The sequence below is a fragment of the Myotis lucifugus genome, unplaced genomic scaffold (genome assembly GCF_000147115.1).
Source record: "Myotis lucifugus unplaced genomic scaffold, Myoluc2.0 scaffold_594, whole genome shotgun sequence".
Classification (NCBI taxonomy): Eukaryota; Metazoa; Chordata; class Mammalia; order Chiroptera; family Vespertilionidae; genus Myotis; species Myotis lucifugus.
Window position 1 is genome coordinate 59,050 of NW_005871642.1, and position 17,518 is coordinate 76,567.

The 17,518-nt window shown below is 48.8% G+C and overlaps 3 non-coding genes across 3 annotated transcripts; 2 read left to right on the forward strand and 1 right to left on the reverse strand.

Moving 5' to 3' along the window:
* Positions 1-5,230: 5,230 nt before the first annotated feature.
* On the reverse strand, positions 5,231-5,303 carry TRNAM-CAU. The gene has a single exon. It is a non-coding gene; the product is annotated as a tRNA-Met (tRNA).
* Positions 5,304-5,850: 547 nt separating this feature from the next.
* On the forward strand, positions 5,851-5,932 carry TRNAL-AAG. Its single transcript has one exon. It is a non-coding gene; the product is annotated as a tRNA-Leu (tRNA).
* A 2,826-nt stretch (positions 5,933-8,758) lies between these two features.
* On the forward strand, positions 8,759-8,830 carry TRNAQ-CUG. The gene has a single exon. It is a non-coding gene; the product is annotated as a tRNA-Gln (tRNA).
* The last annotated feature ends 8,688 nt before the right edge of the window (positions 8,831-17,518 follow it).

A 17,518-nucleotide genomic window follows, 5' to 3' on the forward strand; every position in this document is an offset into this window, starting at 1 on the left:
TTTTTTAATGAATCTTTGAAGATGAAACACTTCTAAAAATGATTTTTTCCCAGAGCATCAGAGTAAAATAATAATTGTTTGTAAATAATAAAAGACTTAAAAATGGCCATGGTTAAAGATTTGATGAGAGTTTACATACATATATACATACATACATATAAATGATGTAATTGACTTAGTTATTCATTCCAATCTTAGCTTGCTTTTATATAAAACTAGAAGCCCAGTGCACAAAAATTTGTGCACTGGCAGGGGGGTGGTCCCTCAGCCCAACCTGTGCCCTCTCACAGTCTGGGACCCCTCGGGAGATAACCACCTGCTGGCTTAGGCCCGCTCCCCTGGTGGCAGATGGCACACCCAATCCCACGGTGTCTGCCCCATCTCCCCCGGTCCCAGATGGCAGGCCCGGATTCCGGGCTGGGGTGGGCCGCGGCTCGGGATCACGCTGCCCCCCACCCCGCCCACCCCACCCGCCCCGCCCCGCACATGGCAGGCCCGGATTCTGGGCTGGGGCGGCGGTGGCTCGGGATCACGCTGCTGCCCGCCCTGGGCCGCACACGGCAGGCCTGGATCTTGCGCTGGGGCGGCCGGTGGCTGGGATCGCGCTGCTGCCCACCCTGCCTGCCCTGCCCTGCCCACAGCAGGCCAAGATCTTGCACTGGGGCGGCCAGTGGCTGGGGATTGCGCTGCCCCAGCCTTAGGTGGGCGGCGCAGTGGGATCTGCCTGCAGTATGCAAATTAGCCACCATCTTTGTTGGCGGTTAATTTGCATATCACGCTGATTAGCCAATGGGAGGTGTAGCGAAGGTACAGTCAATTACCATGTTTGTCTATTATTAGATAGGATTATTTTCTTAATATCCCTCCTCCACAAACCTTCTGCAACTTACATATACATTTTAGTTTTTGTCCTATCATTTGCCTTCTTATTTTGAAAACAAGCATTACTTTCCTTTTTCTTCACAACAAAAATAAATACATAAATAATAAATGGCACTTATATCTTTTCTTACCCAGAAAACAGTCTATTTTCCTTATCTTCTCGATAAAATGAATCTCCATGTTTCATACCTTCCTCTCGGGAAGCATGTTGTTTCCAATGCAGCATGTGGTGTTTGCCTCACGGCCTCTGTGGGTCTGTGGAAAGCCAGAGCTCATTCATAATCAGTCTGGAAAGCGCGGAGCCTTTGCTCTGCCTCTCGGAAGCCTGAGCTGCGCGCTGCTAGTTCCCACCCGCACGTGAGCCCGAGGATCCGATGAAAAAGAAGGAAACTCTGGGGGGGAAGCCTCCTCCCAGCAACTGTCAACATGAGGTAAGTGGATGCAGGCGGAGCAGGTGCGAGGCCGGGTCCAGAGTGTCGCTCAGCCAATCACATCAGATCTCTTGAGGTCCCTGTTAAAAATCCAGATTTGTAGATCCCACCTCAGACCCACTGAATCAGAATATTCTAAGCTGGAGGCCAGGGGATCCGATTTTTAATTAAGACTCTGACATGACTCTGCTGTCCGTCAGATTTAGAAATCCAAGTGTGTAAAGTTGTCTGTTGCTATGTAACAAAGAATGTCAGACTTAGCGATTTAAAACAACACACGTTGGTTCTCTTACCACTTCCAAGCCCAGCCTGTCTCAACTAGATCCTCTGCTTCAGGGTCCCTCGAAGGTCTCGTCTGCAGCTGAACTTCTGGGAGGGAGGGTTCATGTTCAAGCTCATGTGGCTGTTGGCAGAATTTAGCTCCTCCAGGGCTCCTGAGCTGAGGACCCAGCAGGGTGCTGGCTGGACGTGGCCCAGTTGCTTGCCACGTGGGCTTCTTTCCAGGACCCGGCAGCTTGCTTCACAGGGAACAGGCCAAGAAGGCAAGAGAGCAATCTGCCCACAAGACAAATCACAGTCTTACGAAACCTGATCAGGAAGCACATTCGCCATGTTCTGTTGGTCTAAAGTCAGTCGTCTTATCCAGCTCACACAGCAGGGACGGGGACCACACAAAAGGATGAAGACCAGGAGTCGGGGTCGCTGGAGGGTGGGATGGTCCACCTGCCACGCCAGGATTCAAGAAAGGCAGGGACTGATGCAACCCCATGATCTGAGTCTTGACGTTAAAGGAAATGATGCAAGCAGAGTTCTTGGAATGGTGCCTGGAACATAGTAACAATTCAATAGATGTCAGATATTTTTACTATTATTATTAAAGTTAAATAATACTGTATTTTGATTGTATCATTATGAACAATTTCTTCCTCAGATGGTTGTGCCTAGAACAATCATTGGCACATCGTACAAGTACGTCCATTTATACTATTATTTTAAAATGAATTGGGGTGCTAAAAGACTAAAATATAATAAAATAGAATCCTCTTAATGGAGTTAAGTCAGAATAAAGAGGGGGAGAATTAGAAGACTAAGATAATATCAGAGGAAAAGAAATCCATGAACCCTCTAAGACCCTGGAAATCTCCTACGACAGACCTGACAGCTGTTGTCGGGAGGAAGGAAGGAAGGGAGGGGAATTTAAGGAAATGTATGGGCTGAATTACCTCCCCTCTCGAGCTAATATGTTGAAGCCCCAACCCAGCATCTCAGAATGTGACTGTAACTGAAGATAAGAGGTGATTTAGAATGGAGAGTTGGGGTGGCGCTAGTGCCATCTGACTAGGCCCCGAGAAGAAGAGGAAATGTGGACACACACCAGGGCGGGCGCACAGAGGAGGGCCGTGCCAGGCCACAGCAGGAAGCAGCCATCCGCACGCCGAGGAGAAAGCCCTCAGAGCAAATCCACTTGCTGACGTGGGTCTTGGACGAGTGACCTCCAGACCGTGAGAAATAAATTCCTGTTGCTGCCGCCACCAGGTCTGTGGTATTGAGTTACGGCAGCCCAAGCAAAGTAATACAGCCACACTGAGAAGTCTCCACTGGGGTCGGATTTTGATTTTCACATGAAATAACCAAAGATGGTTTTATCTAAGGCAAGGGCAGTACAAAGGGCCAGTGGAACGAAGACCGCGTTGTTCACTGCTGGGGCGTTGGAGAGGAGTGGCTCCTGTGTTCCCATCACCGCCGGCGGAGAGTGACCTCCACCCGGGACACCTCAGCAGGCCCGTGTGCTGGACGGATGGAGAAGAGCAAGGTGAGGTCAGAGGAGAGGTGAGCAGACACCAGATCAGGAGGTGTGTGTGCCCTAACACGTAGAACATTTTCTTAAAAGTGTGAGGTGTTAAAGGTTTTCAATAGACAAGCGACACGATTGCCCTTGCACTTTAGGAAGATCACTCGGGCACACGTGCGAATGAACTGGAGGAAGGTGGCGAGGACACCGGACAGGAGGCGATCTCTGGAAACCCAGCGATGAAGAACGGAGGTCAGAGGAAACAGCCTAGAGGGCTTGCACACTGACTGCATCCAGCAATTACATTAGAAGGCGGTGCAAGATGATGCCCAGCCTCCTCGCTGGGAAGACTGGGCTGCTGGGATGATCTACGAGAGTAACCCTAGGACTGCGAGTGGCTGGAGGCATGCAGAAGGTGAGGGCTGAGTGTGGGATATCCGAGGTGCAACCGCGGGTTTCCTGCAGCCAGGGGGCTCAGGAGACTCCGGGGCTAACTCTGGACTAACGGGGTAGCTCTGAGAGCAACAAAGCCATTGGTTTGAATGAGGCCACTGGACGATCCTTCAGAGCAGAACACAGGCGCTGAGGAAGGAGCCCTCAGACACTCTGCTGGGTCGGCAGAGGGGGAGAGGCCCCGCAGAGAGGGTCGGAGAGCAGCCTGCAGGATGGGAACGAATCCAGACGTGTCAAATGACGCCGAGTGACATCTTTCGTATTGAGTAAAGAGTTTATTGTCTGCCATTTCCCACTAAAATATAGCGAACTCCATGAGACAGACGCATTTCCTGCCGTGTGCACCCAGCCCCTGTCTCAGCCAAGGTCTAGGTAAGAAGCAACACCAGGTATTTCAGTGGGGACACTGGTAACCCTGAGACAATAGCACAGGAAGTGTCTAGGGCTGGGGACCACAGGGGAGAATTGGAACTTCCGAGGGGGGCCTTACAGAGAACAGAGCTTGGACTCAACTTCCATTGTTGGAGGGACATTGACAAGAATAGTAGAAATAAAATAAAAATAGCCCTTTTCCTGCGTTCCAGTCTCCCTCTAGTTCCTCTTTTAAGGGAACTTAAGATAAAAACCAATCGGCAAAGGTTTGGGAAGTGTGATTTGCAAATGTCCAGCCTGAGCATGCTGATGGAGTCTGTAAGTGTGGGTTTGAAGAGGAGAGAGAATAGATTAATAGGGAGGGACACATTTGGAACAATTCGTGGTAAATATCAACAAATATCTTTCCACTGCTTCCCACGTAATAAATAAAGATGTTAAGAGCAGGATATTAGCGTTGACCTAAGAACCAGGAGGTCACGGTTGGATTCCAGGTCAGGGCACAAGCCCAGGGTTGCAGGCTCAATCCCCAGTAGGGGGCCTGCAGGAGGCAGCCAATCAATGATTCTCTCTCATCATTGATGTTTCTATCTCTCTCTCCCTCTCTTCCTCTCTGAAATTAATAAGAACATATTTTTAGAAAAAGAGCAGGATGTTAAATATCAATCTCGTTCATTTTTGAGTCAGGTACTTATCTTGACTCGAAATATCACTTCTCATTTCTTTACTTCTTGTTTTTCTTTTTACACCGTCCTGCACCGCAGAGTTGGATGACTTAGAGATCTAGTCAATAACACTGGAAGCGAAAAGAGGTCCAATGACACTTTTCTTTTCTTTTTCATGTAGGCTGTCATTAGTGATCTGGTGGTAAACAATTGCAGAATAACGACAAAAAATAAACAACCAGTCATTAATAAATGTTGAACATCATACTACGTTTCCCACTTCTCCCTTCTCCCTCTCAACCAGTGTATTTCTTATCGCTGATGTTTTTTGTAACAAAAAAAATTGCCAAGCATATCCCAAAGGCATATGAAAAGTCTCCTAGCCCTAGCTACAAGTGGTGTTTAAGGAGTGGAAGAATTCTGGAGTATTTAATTCTTAAAGAAAATCACTATTTTGTAACGAAACATTACATGGTTGGGTTAAACAGCAAATTACCGTTTGTCCTCATTGGATTTTTTTAAGGTGATGGTGTACACTTTCTACAGAAAAAAATTGAGAAAGAAGAAAGATTTTTGTTAACTCCCTTCATTGTCTTTTAGGTTAAGATTTAAGAAGAAAAAGGCCAAAAAGGCACTGCCCCCTCTGAGGTTCGAACTCAGGACCTTCAGATTATGAGACTGACGCGCTGCCTACTGCGCTAAGGAGGCAGTTGCTTTCCCTCGTCCGCGGAATGTCTACCAGCTGCGGCAACTAAAGACTCCTGGGTCATAATGTTTGAAAGTACAGTGCAACTGACATGAAGTATCCAAACGCCCTAAAGCTGTGCAGAGCAGAGCAGGGCCGACCCGTCTCCCGGCGAACCTTCCTGGGCGGCCGGGGACGGAGGCGGCTCCGCGAGGGGCCGGGCTGAGGAGCCGCCGCCGGAGCGGAACCGCGCTGCCTGCTCGGGGTTCTGGGAGGCGCTCGGGCCGGGGCGGGTGGGGGCGGCCGGCGGCCTGGGACTCCCCTCGACCTTCCCAGGGGCGCGGACCTGGCTCTCTCCCGGCCCGGAGGCTCCCCTCCGCGTACTCAGCGCCCCCGGGCCCTCCGCTGGCAGGATCCCTTTTCCTGTGTTGGTGGCACCGGGGGCAGGAGCCTCCTCCCGGGCCACCGGCGCGCCCCGGCTCCGGGCGCACCTGGGAGCGGGGAGGCAGCGAGGCCGGGAGAAGCGACATTCAGTGCCGGAAAAGTGCAGACAAGAAGCCTCGGGCAGGCGGTAGCGTGGCCGAGCGGTCTAAGGCGCTGGATTAAGGCTCCAGTCTCTTCGGAGGCGTGGGTTCGAATCCCACCGCTGCCATATGCCTTTTCCCGCGCTCCACCGTGACCGGTCAGTGGACGCCCCTTTTTACTCCCCACGTGAACAGCTCCGAGGCTCCCGCTTCAGGGAGGTTCCTCAACCCCTATCGTGCCTTCCCAGAGGTCAGAGGTAGCACCGTACTCACCGTTTTTATAAACGGCCGCCGACACCGGATAGGCCTTCAACTATTTCAATTAACAAATAGTTAATGAGCACCCACGTGTGTGTGCGTGCGTGTGTGAGAGAGATATTTACTCCCTTCATCATTGTATTTTCAACACCCAGAAGCATTCAACACTTAACAGACCTTCATTTAATCATTCGTGTTTTTAGAATTTAGTCGGCGTCTCCGGTGCGCGGGTGCTCGCTCGGGACCGTAGCGCGCAGTCCTTTCCGCGGCGCGACGAGAGCCAGCGGCCGGCGGCGGCTCACTGCTCCCCTGTGAGCCCGAATGACGCGACTTGAGCCGCCGGGTCCCAGCTGGAAGGGGCGGTCCTCCCCGCCACGCCCCGCCGCGCCCCGCGGGCGCGGGCGGGCCCCGCGGGCCCGCCGCGACCCAGGGCCCCCCCAATTCCCATCAGCACGCTGTAGGGGGAGCACTACATGGTTCCCAGCGGTAACAGCGCCAGAGGAGAGAAAAGGGAGAGATTGTAACTTTTACTTTAGACATTTCAGTTTGAGTTGTTACAATGAGTGGGCATTTGTTTCATAAATCAAATACGTGAATTCACCAGTTTAAAAATGAAGTTTTAAAACTCGAAACCGGAGAAATACAGCAAAGGAGAAATGCAGTGCGCGGGGAGCAGGCTGTGCTGCTGCAGGCGGCCCTTGGTTGGGGTTTCCTGCCGGTGAGCAGCGGAGGTGCTGGTCTCCCTCAACCCAGACTTAGCATTTACTGAAAGTTTTGGAGATGTTTCTGCAATTGTCTGCTTCTCCCCATGCACCAGTTCTGCCAGATACAGAACCATGTTTCTCTTGCTTCCCCACATCATAGGGACTAGATAAATATTTGTGGTCTCGATGACTGTGCACAGGACAGAATGGCTTTCTAATTTGTGAAGTGAGCGAGGTACACAGCTGAGGAGCCAGGAAGACTCGGAGACCTTCCGTGTAGGGAGGGGCAAGGGTTCTGCAGCTCCTCCTATAGGACATCCATCCAAGTGTGGTCTGGCCTGCGGACTTGCTCATTCGGGGTTCAGCCCTGCTGCCAGGGGACTGCGAACCACCTTTGTGGATTACCAGAGAGACTGCCCTGGACTGGAGCCCAGTCATCGCGTCCTCTACTCCTTCCCTCCGTGCTGTCAACTGTTTGCATTTACCTTGCAACGTTTGTAACCCAACCGTAGGTGATTCCAATGAAAAGGTGCAGCCTGATGAACTCTAGAGTCGAGAATAAACAAGCCTCCAGGATGGGGTGGGCAAGATGAGTGAACGTCATCAAAAGGGAAACTCACAGCCTTGAAATAAACAAGTCTTGGGATGTAACTGTGATGATTATAGTTAATAATACTGTTTTGTGTATTTCAAAGTTGCCAAGAGAGGATATCTTAAAACTATCATCACAAGAAAAAAATTGTAACTGTGGTGATGGATGTTAACTAGATTTATTACAGTGATCATTTCTTAATATATACAATATTGAATCATTATGTTGCAATCCTGAAGCTAATATAATTGTTTCTCAATAAAAGTAGAAAAGATTACAATGTTTTGCACCATTAAAGTTGTTAATCCCAATACACAGACACGCACAAAAATCAGTATCACACGAAGAGGTGACCAAAAAAATATAGGACAAAAAAAATAAACAAACCAATCCATGGCCACCTGCCCTATTTTCCTGGTCTTTACCCGCTTTCCTGGGGGGCAGGTGGGGGAGGTAAATGTACAAAGGTCAGAAACACAGTCCCCCTGGCCTCTCAGAGAGCAGTGTCAAGCCAATAGTCGAATAGTGAATGGGCTTTTAAGTTCTGGTATCGTTTTAAACCAGTGAACATTTTTCTTTCTCTTTAAGAAAAAAGGTTGTGGCTCATGGAATAATACATATGCCACCTGGAGGGGGGGCGGGAGACCTGCCACTGATCCAGCTACATCTGAGCCAGCTTAGACCACCTTGAGCCAGGAGGTTGGTGAAGATGGGTGGGAGAGCTGTGTGGAGGGAGGGGGCGTTACTGGCACCTGGCCAAAAGTCTTTGAATTTTTCTGCTTCCCTCCTGACCTCTCAAAAGATATACTCACCTCAACCCACATTCATTGAGCAGCTATTTTGCTTGGTTGGAGATTTAACAAAAGGATGAATAACTGAAACTGTTTCAGGGATTTCTTAGCAATTCGGCCTTGGGGACTCCTAGCCATACATTAAGGGCACATGGTCAATAATTAATATTTAGCTCAGGTAAAATCTCCCTTTTGAACGGGGAGATTAAAATCCAATTTGTCCTTGTGTGGGTCGAAAATGAAGGCGAAATCAAAATCGCCAGAAGTAACAATATTCTCGGATCAGGACCCTGCCCTGCCCCTGGCAGCCAGGGAAAGAAACCGGGACAGGAGGTCAGTGAAAACATCCAGAGAAACCCCACGTCCCACCTTGTGTTGGGCTTTTCCTTCAAACGGCTTAGATCTAATTTTTAAAAATACTCCTGTAAATTAAAAAAAAAATCAATTAGGAGGAAGAAGCAGAGCTTTCATTTAAACTAGCATTTCTAAAAAAAAAAAAGACAGAAAAAAAGTAGCATTTCTTTTTCAATTATATTCTATAACTATATCGCATGGGTTTTTTAGGAGAAATGAATTACTAGGGTTGCCAGCCCAGCTGGCACAAAAGGGGGTTCCATGGTGTAATGGTTAGCACTCTGGACTCTGAATCCAGCGATCCGAGTTCAAATCTCGGTGGAACCTTAGCTTTTCATCTCATTTAAAACGGTGCAGTAGCTCTGACCAGTTTGGCTCAGGGGATGGATCATCCGCCTGCGGACTGAAAGGTCTCAGGTCCCCTACTGGTGTATGTTTCTCTCTCATCCATGCTTCTAACTCTCTATTTCTCTCCCTTTCCCTCTGTAAAAAATCAGTAAAACATATATTTTTTAAAAAGTTAAAACCACGCAGTAGTCAGGAAGGCGGGCTGCTGCAGCGCGCGGTCTGCAGGCTGGGGACCCTCCTGCCCTCCCCAGCCCAGCACTCCCAATCCGCGGTTAAGGAGCCGCCAAAAGGAAAAGGAAAGCGACAGACTACGTTGAGGGTCAGTCGTGCGGGTCAGTGGTCAGGCTCGGAAAGAAACTGCAGAGCAGGATGGAGAACAAACCAGAGGTGGGAGAGGGACTGACTGCGGACACGGGCCGCGCCCACGTCGGCCCCCCCCCCCTCCCTTCCCCCGCCATGGCCCCCAGCCGCCAACCCAACGCTCCGCGCCCTCCCCGCTGGGCAAGACCACCCTGGCGACGAATGTGCACTATAAGCCTCTGCTGCTTTCAGCCGGAGCTTTATCCACGCAAGTCTGAAACTTTGAGTGGATGCGGCGAGGCTTCCGGAGTCCCCGCCGGAGCACGGGGAAGCGTGCAGCAGGAAAGCATGGTGCTTGCAGGGAAGGCGCCCAGCCGTCCCCAGCCTCCCAGGACTCCAAACATGTCACAAATGAAAGAAATGGAAGCAAGCAACCTTTTGGACACAGAGTTCAAAACTATGGTTATAAAGTTACTAAAGGATCTTAATGAGAGCTTCAAGGGACTTCGTGAGAATGTGAAATACATGAAAAAGGACCAGTCAGAAATTAGGTATACACTAACTAGAATAAAGAATAATATACAGGAATTCAACAGTAGGGTAGAGGAGTTTCAGAATCAAATCAATAATTTGGAATATGAGGAAGCAAAAAACATCCAATCAGAAGAGCAAAAAGAAAAAAGATTCCAAAAATATGAAGATAGTGTAAGAAGCCTCTGGGACAACTTCAAGCGTACCAACACCCACATTATGGGTGCCAGAAGAAGAGAGAGAGCAAGATATTGAAAACCTATTTGAAGAAATAATGACAGAAAACTTCCCCCACCTGGTGAAAGAAATAGACTTACAAGTCCAGGAAGCACAGCGAGTCCCAAACAAGAGGAACTCAAAGAGGTCCACTCCAAGACACGTCATAATTAAAATGCCAAGGGCTAAGACAGAGAGCATCTTAAAAGCAGCAAGAGAAAAACAGTTAGTTACCTACAGGGAATGCACAAACGGCTGTCAGCTGATTTCTCGACAGAAACTTTGCAGGCCAGAAGGGAGTGGCAAGAAATATTCAAAGTGATGAATAGCAAGGACCTACAGCCAAGAATACTCTACCCAGCAAAGCTATCATTCAGAATTGAAGGTCAGATAAAGAGCTTCACAGACAACAAAAAGCTTAAGGAGTTCATCACCACCAAACCAGTATTACATGAAATGCTGAAGGGTATTCTTTAAGAAGAGGAAGAAGAAGAAAGCAAAAAAATAAAAAATATGAACAATAAAATAGCAACAAATACATATCTATCAACAATTTAACGTAAAAATCAAAATAAACCAACAAGAAGTCTACTGAACAAAATAAACTTGTGAATAAAATAGAATCAGAGGCATGGAAATATGGGACAGGCTGATGAATCTCAGAGGGGAGGGGGGGAAGGGGTAGGAAGAGTTTAACCAAAGATCTTACCTATGGACACAGACAATAGGGTGGTAAAGGCCTGGGGTGGGGTGGGAATGGGGTGGAGGGGGCAATGGGGAGAAAAATGGGGGACATCTATAATACTCTCTACAGTAAAGATTTAAAAAAAAATTTTTTTTGAAGAGCCTAAGTACCCACCAACAGAATGCACAAATAAGTTGTGGCATATTCATACAAGGAAATAAAAATGTAGCAATGGAAAAGAAAAAAAGTTTAGAAAAGTAATCAAAGGAATAGGAGGAAATTATTTTGAAAAATTGTTTGGCAATATCTATAAAACTAAACATATACCTATGCAGTAACTCATCCATCCCACTCCACAAATGAGCCCACCTGTCCATTCACATTTATAAGAATGTTCAGGGCAGCTTTCTTCATAATAGACAATAGCTGATGGCAACTCAATACTAGTCAATGGCAAAATTCTTAACTAAATGGTGATATATTGATACAGTGAATCACTACTCAACAGAAGAAAATTAAATTACTGCTATAGATAAGAATGATTCTTACAGACATAATGAGTAAAAAAAAGTCAGACAAAAAAGTGATTATTGTATGATTTTATTTATATGAAGTTCAAGATCAGGCGAAATAATGAATGTTTCTAGAAATATGAAAAAATGATTTCTTCTGAATAGCCTTTGGGGTGGGTATTAATGGAGGGAAGCAAGAGGGAGCCTTCTGGGAAGCTGAGAGCATTCTTCATTGTTATCTGGAGAATAGCTACTACACACATGTAGCTAATCCGTGAGTTCTACACTGAAACACTGCCCTTTATGTGTATTTTACCTAGGCAAGTTTAAAATTACTATACACTGGTAAGGCAATTCCTTATTCGGTGTCAGTTAGATGCTACACCGTGTAAGTTCTGAAGATACTGAAGAAGGAAGACGTTGTCTGTTGGGAAGATAGAGGAAGTTTTACGAGAAGCTGATTCTGGAGGGAGTGGGCCACCTGCCAGGAAAGTGTGTGAAGTTTAGCACCGGGAGGGGGAGCAATGGCCCCAGAGCTTACAGAGGCCTTGTAACCTTCTTAGGCCCAGTACCCTGCAGGTCCGTGAGCGGTTCTCCCTGCAGTCCAGGACACCATTCCCGCTGCAGTGTTATTCTTTCTTCATAGCACCCATCTCTTCCTCCACGGCACTGGTCACAGTGAGTAACCTATATTGATGTGTTTAATAACCTAATGCCACTCCTTATTCTAATTACATCATACTAGGTAACAAATTGCCCCAAACTTAGAGCTCGATGGTGTGATCCTCCCACTCCATGTGGCAATGACTGGCAACTCAGATGTGTTGTAGGCGGTGGGAAGGCACCCTTCCCGTGGGGTCAGGACCAAACCCTGGGCTCAGCACCCTCAGTACTTGCATTCTGGCTAGGAAAGAATTCTGAGTCAAGACCCCAACCTATCAGAGCACATCTGTGTGTGTGTGTGTGTGTGTGTGTGTGTGTGTGTGTGTGTATGTATATATATATATGGCTAATACGCTAAGTGTCCCTCCGACCATCCGACTGGTCGCTATGACGTGCAATGACCACCACAGGGCAGATGCTCAATGCAGGAGCTGCCATTTACAAAGAAACGGCTCTGCGGACCTTGCACCGCCAAAGCAACACTGGCTTCTCCCAAGTGGGACACAGGCCTTGCCACCACCCCGGAGAGACACCCCACCGAATTACAGCCAATGCTGCAGAGACCCCATGGCCCAGCCCAGCCCAGAAACAATGGCTGTGGGCACCAGGTAATGACATCACATGGCAACGCCCGGCTTCCTCTCCCTAGCAACTAGCCTCCTTGGAGTTTCTTTATCCAGGAACACAACTTGCTTTATAGCCAGTTGTAAACATTTTACACTTTAACTAAATGTCTGTGAAGCGTTTTCCCGTGCTTCATCTCATTTGATCCTCACAGTTGTCCTGGAGTAGGTAGATAGGAGACTCAGTGGAATCCTATTTTCTTTTCATTAACTGGAAAATGGAGATTTAGAAAGCTTAGAAACCTGACCCAATTGAAAAGAAGTAAGAAATGGTGGACCTTAAAAATGACTTCAGGTTTTCTCACTGAGCAGAATATAGTCAAACACTGCTGCAGTTAAATATTTACCCTTTGTTCTCCCTGCATGATCTACAATAATAATCTGCTTCGTGTTGCTGTGTTGCTGACAATTACCTGAATGAGAAGTTGGGGTGCTTCACTGGGCTGAAAAAAGTTTAGCTAAATCAGAAAGCAGGTCTAATTAAGCAAGTTTATTCTATATATACTAGAGGCCCAGTGCATGAAATATGTGCACAGGTAGGGTCCCTAGGCCTGGCTGGCGATCAGGGCCAATTTGTGGGGTGACTGGCAGGGTGATCAGGGCCCCCCACTCATACCCACCTTGGCCAGCTGGTGCTGCCTGCTCACTGTCCCTGCCCCCCGCTGCTGCTGCTGGTTGCCTCCCTCTGTGGGGCAACCAGAGAGGAGGTCTGGGGGCCTCTGCTCACACCCATCTTGGCTGGCCTGGGGCCTGTGGGCTGGGGGCTGCTCCTGCGTTGAGTGTCTGCCCCCTGGTGGTCAGTGCACATCATAACGACTGGTCATTCTGCCAGTCATTCTGCCATTCAGTCGATTTGCATATTAGGCTTTTATTATCTACTAGAGGCCCTGTGCAGGACCTCTAGTAGGGTCACTCGGCCTGGCTGGCGATCAGGGCTGATCGGGGCCTTCCTTCCTTCATGCCACCCCCTGGTGGTCAGCGCATGTCATAGTGAGTGATCAGTCTCCTGGTGGAACTCCCACAGGGACAATTTGCATATTAGGCTTTTATATATAGACTAGAGGCCTGGGGCACGAAATTCGTACAAGGGGCTTGACCCTTGCAGCTGCCCCAGCTTACCTCGGCCCTGCAGCCCCAGCTTCATCCAGAAGATCATCTGGAAGGATGTCTGGAAGGTTGTTCGGCTGTCCGGTCTAATTAGCATATTATGCTTTTATTACTATAGATATTAATAATAGAGGAAATTGGCCGGGATGCCATCACATAACGACCAATCAGGATGGGGGTGAGCAGACCAGCAGGGAGGGGGCAGTTGGGGGCAATCAGGCTGGCAGGGGGGGCATTTGGGGGCAAGTGGGCCGGCACGCAGAGTGGTTAGGGGCAATCAGGCAGGCAGGTGAGTGGTTAGGAGCCAGCAGTCCCGGATTGTGAGAAGGATGTCTGACTGCCGGTTTAGGCTCAATCCCTGTAAACAGGAAGTAGGACATCCTTCGAGGGGTCTCAGATTGGAGAGGGTGCAGGCCAGGCTGAGAGACACCCCCTCCCATGCATGAATTTTGTGCACTGGGCCACTAGTGTGTGTGTATATATAATTAGGCAAGCAAATTATCACTTCAAAAAATAATACTTAAGTGGCTACAGATAATCACATTTTTTCAGTGACACTATTACTTAAATAAGACTTGAGTTGTTCTTATTCCCCCAAAATATTTTTATTGCTTTCAGAGAGGGATAGAGAGATAGAAACATCAATGATGAGAATCATTGATTGGCTGCTTCCTGCTTGCCCCACACAGGGGATGGAGCCCGCAACCTCAGAATCGAGCCGTAACCTCCTGGTTCATAGGTCAATGCTCAACCACTCAACCATGCAGGCCAGGCTGAACATGCCTTGAGTTCTTTCTTTTAAATGTATTTTTTGTTATTGATAGGATTACCGATATCTCCCATTTTCTTCTGCCTTTCCCTCCTCCTCTCAACCCCTACCCACCCCCAGGTCTTCACCACCCTATTGCCCATGTCCATGGGCTATGCATATCCTATCTAATAAAGAGGTAATATGCAAATTGACCATCACTCCAACACACAAGATGGCTGCCACAAGATGGCTGGCAGGGGAGGGCAGTTGTGGGCAATCAGGCTGGCAAGGGAGGGAAGTTAGGGGTGACCGGGCCAGCAGGGGAGGACAGTTGGGAGGGACCAGGCCAGCAGGGGAGGGCAGTTGGGGGGTACCCAGGCCAACAGGGGAGGACAGTTGGGGGGTACCCAGGCCTTCAGGGGAGGACAGTTGGGGGGGACCCAGGCCTGCAGGGGAGGACAGTTAGGGGCAATCAGGCTGGCAGGGGAGCAGTTAGACATTGATTAGGCTGGCAGGGGAGTGGTTAGGGGGTGATCAGGCTGGAAGGCAGAAGTGGCTAGGGGCAATCAGGCAGGCAGGCAGGCAGGTGAGTGGTTAGGAGCCAGCAGTCCTGGATTGTGAGAGGGATGTCCCAGATTTGAGAGGGTGTAGGCTGGGCTGAGGGACACCCCCCCGCCCCCATGCACGAATTTCCTGCACCGAGCCCCTAGTACAGTGATGGTGAACCTTTTGAGCTCGGCATGTCAGCATTTTGAAAAACCCTAACTTAACTCTGGTGCCGTGTCACATATAGAAATTTTTTGATATTTGCAACCATAGTAAAACAAAGACATATTTTTGATATTTATTTTATATATTTAAATGCCATTTAACAAAGAAAAATCAACCAAAAAAATGAGTTTGCGTGTCACCTCTGACACGCGTGTCATAGGTTTGCCATCACTGCCCTAGTCCTATCTAATAAAAGACAAAAAGAGTAATTGACTGTACCTTCGCTATGCTTCTCATTGGCTAATCAGGGTGATATGCAAATTAACCACCAACCAAGATGGTGGCCGGCAGCCATGCAGCTGAAACGAGCAGGAGGCTTGCTTGCTCCAGTGATGGAGGAAGCCAAGGTTCCCCGCCTGCCGCGGCCTGGCTCTAAGCTCCGAAAGCAACAAAGTTTCAATTATAGAAGCTAAACAAACCCCAGATACCTGCTTTCAGCAGACCGTGGCCTCAGAGCTGGAGCCGGCTCTCAGCTCCAGTGATAGCAATGAAGTTTCAATTATAGAAGGTAAATAAATCCGAGAATTTAAAAAAAAAGAAAAAAAAAGAGAGGCTGGGAGTTTCAGTCACCAGCCAGCCTGAAAATGGCCCTCAGCCCCTCATCCAGGCTGGCCAGGCACCCCAGTGGGGACCCCCACCCTAAAAGGGGTGTGGCAAGCCTGAAAACAGCCATCAACCGCTCACCCAGGCTGGCCAGGCACCCCAGTGGGGACCCCCACCCTGAAGGGGGTGTGACCAGCTGCAAACAGCCATCATCCCCTCATCCAGGCTGGCCAGGCACCCCAGTGGGGACACCCACCCTGATCCAGGACACCCTTCAGGGCAAACCAGCCGGCCCCCACCCATGCACCAGGCCTCTATCCTATATAGTAAAAGGGTAATATGCAAACTGACCCTAACAGCAGAAGGACTGGGAATGACTGGTCACTATGACACACACTGACCACCAGGGGGCAGACGCTCAATGCAGGAGCTGCCCTCTGGTGGTCAGTGTGCTCCCACATGGGGGAGCTCTGCTCAGCCACAAGCCAGGCTGATGGCTGCCAGTACAGCGGTGGTGGTGGGAGCCTCTCCTGCCTCCTCAGCAGCGCTAAGGATGTCTGACTGAAGCTTAGGTCTGCTCCCCGCTGGCAAGTGGACATCCCCTGAGGGCTGCCGGGCTGCCAGAGGGATGTCTGATTGCCATCTTAGGCCCAATCCCCCGGGGAGCAGGCCTAAGCCAGCAGGTGGTCATCCCCTGAGGGGTCCCAGACTGCGAGAGGGCACAGGCCGGGCTGAGGGACTCCCCCCCAAGTGCACAAATTTTTGTGCACCAGGCCTCTAGTAAGTGTATAAGTTCTTTGGTTTATCTCTTCTCATCACCCCAACCCCACATCGAGGTATGTCAGTCTGTTCCATGCCTCCCTGCTTCCGGTCTTAATTTGTTGGTCAATTAATTTTATTTATTAGATTCTACAAATAAGTGAGATCATGTGAGATTTGTCCTTCTCAGTCTGGCTTATTTCACTTACCATAATAGTCTCCAAGTCCCTCCATGCTGTCCCAAAGGGTAAGAGATTCCCCTCTTATTTTACTCCTGCATAGTATTTCTGTGTATATGTCCCCACAGCTTTTTTTATCCCACTCATCTACTGATGGGGCACGTGGGGCTGTTTCCAAGATCTTAGCTATTGTAAAATTGTGCTGCTATGAACATAGGGGGTGCATACATTCTTTCTAGTTGCTGTTTGGGGGTTTTTAGGATATATTCCCAGAAGTGGGATCACTGGTTCAAATAGCAGTTTCATTTTTAATGTTTTAAGGGAACTCCATACTGTTCTCCACAGTGGCTGCATCAGTTTGCATTCCCACCAGCAGTGCACAAGCGTTCCCTTTTCTCCACATCCTCACCAGCACTTGTCATTTGTTGATTTGTTGATGGTAGCCATTCTGACAGGTGTGAGGTGACACCTCATTGTTGTTTTAATTTGCATCTCTCTGAGGATCAGTGACTGAGCACTTTTTCATATGTCTCTTGGCCATCTGTCTGTCCACTTTGGAGAAATGTCTATTCAGGTCTTCTGCCCATTTTTTATTTATTTATTTAGTGCTTAAAACCAAAGTGATGTATATGCTTCAAGTATTAAGTGAGAACAGTACATGAACAAATAATGAAACTTAACAAAAAACGGTACAAACTTCATGCTGTGGGCTATGGGGTCTCCCTGCTGGACCTGCAGTTCTTTGGGGGCCTGTGGGGGAGAGGGGTGGGGGAGAGGGGTGGGAGCCCACCCCACATGCTATTTGGGCTGAAATGTAAGAGGCCTGCTGGGATCTCTACGGAACCACTGTGCCCAGACAGCTAGCTCCCCTCCACCAGCTCCGGCCAGTGACACCATGAAGTAGCTAGGAGCAAGGACACCTATTCTTCTGGGCTCCTCAAAAACTAGGTGAGGGTGGCCTGCCCATAAGAAACTCAAGAACAGATGGGCAGCCCCTCAGGGGACTTTGCATCTCCCCAAGGCCCCA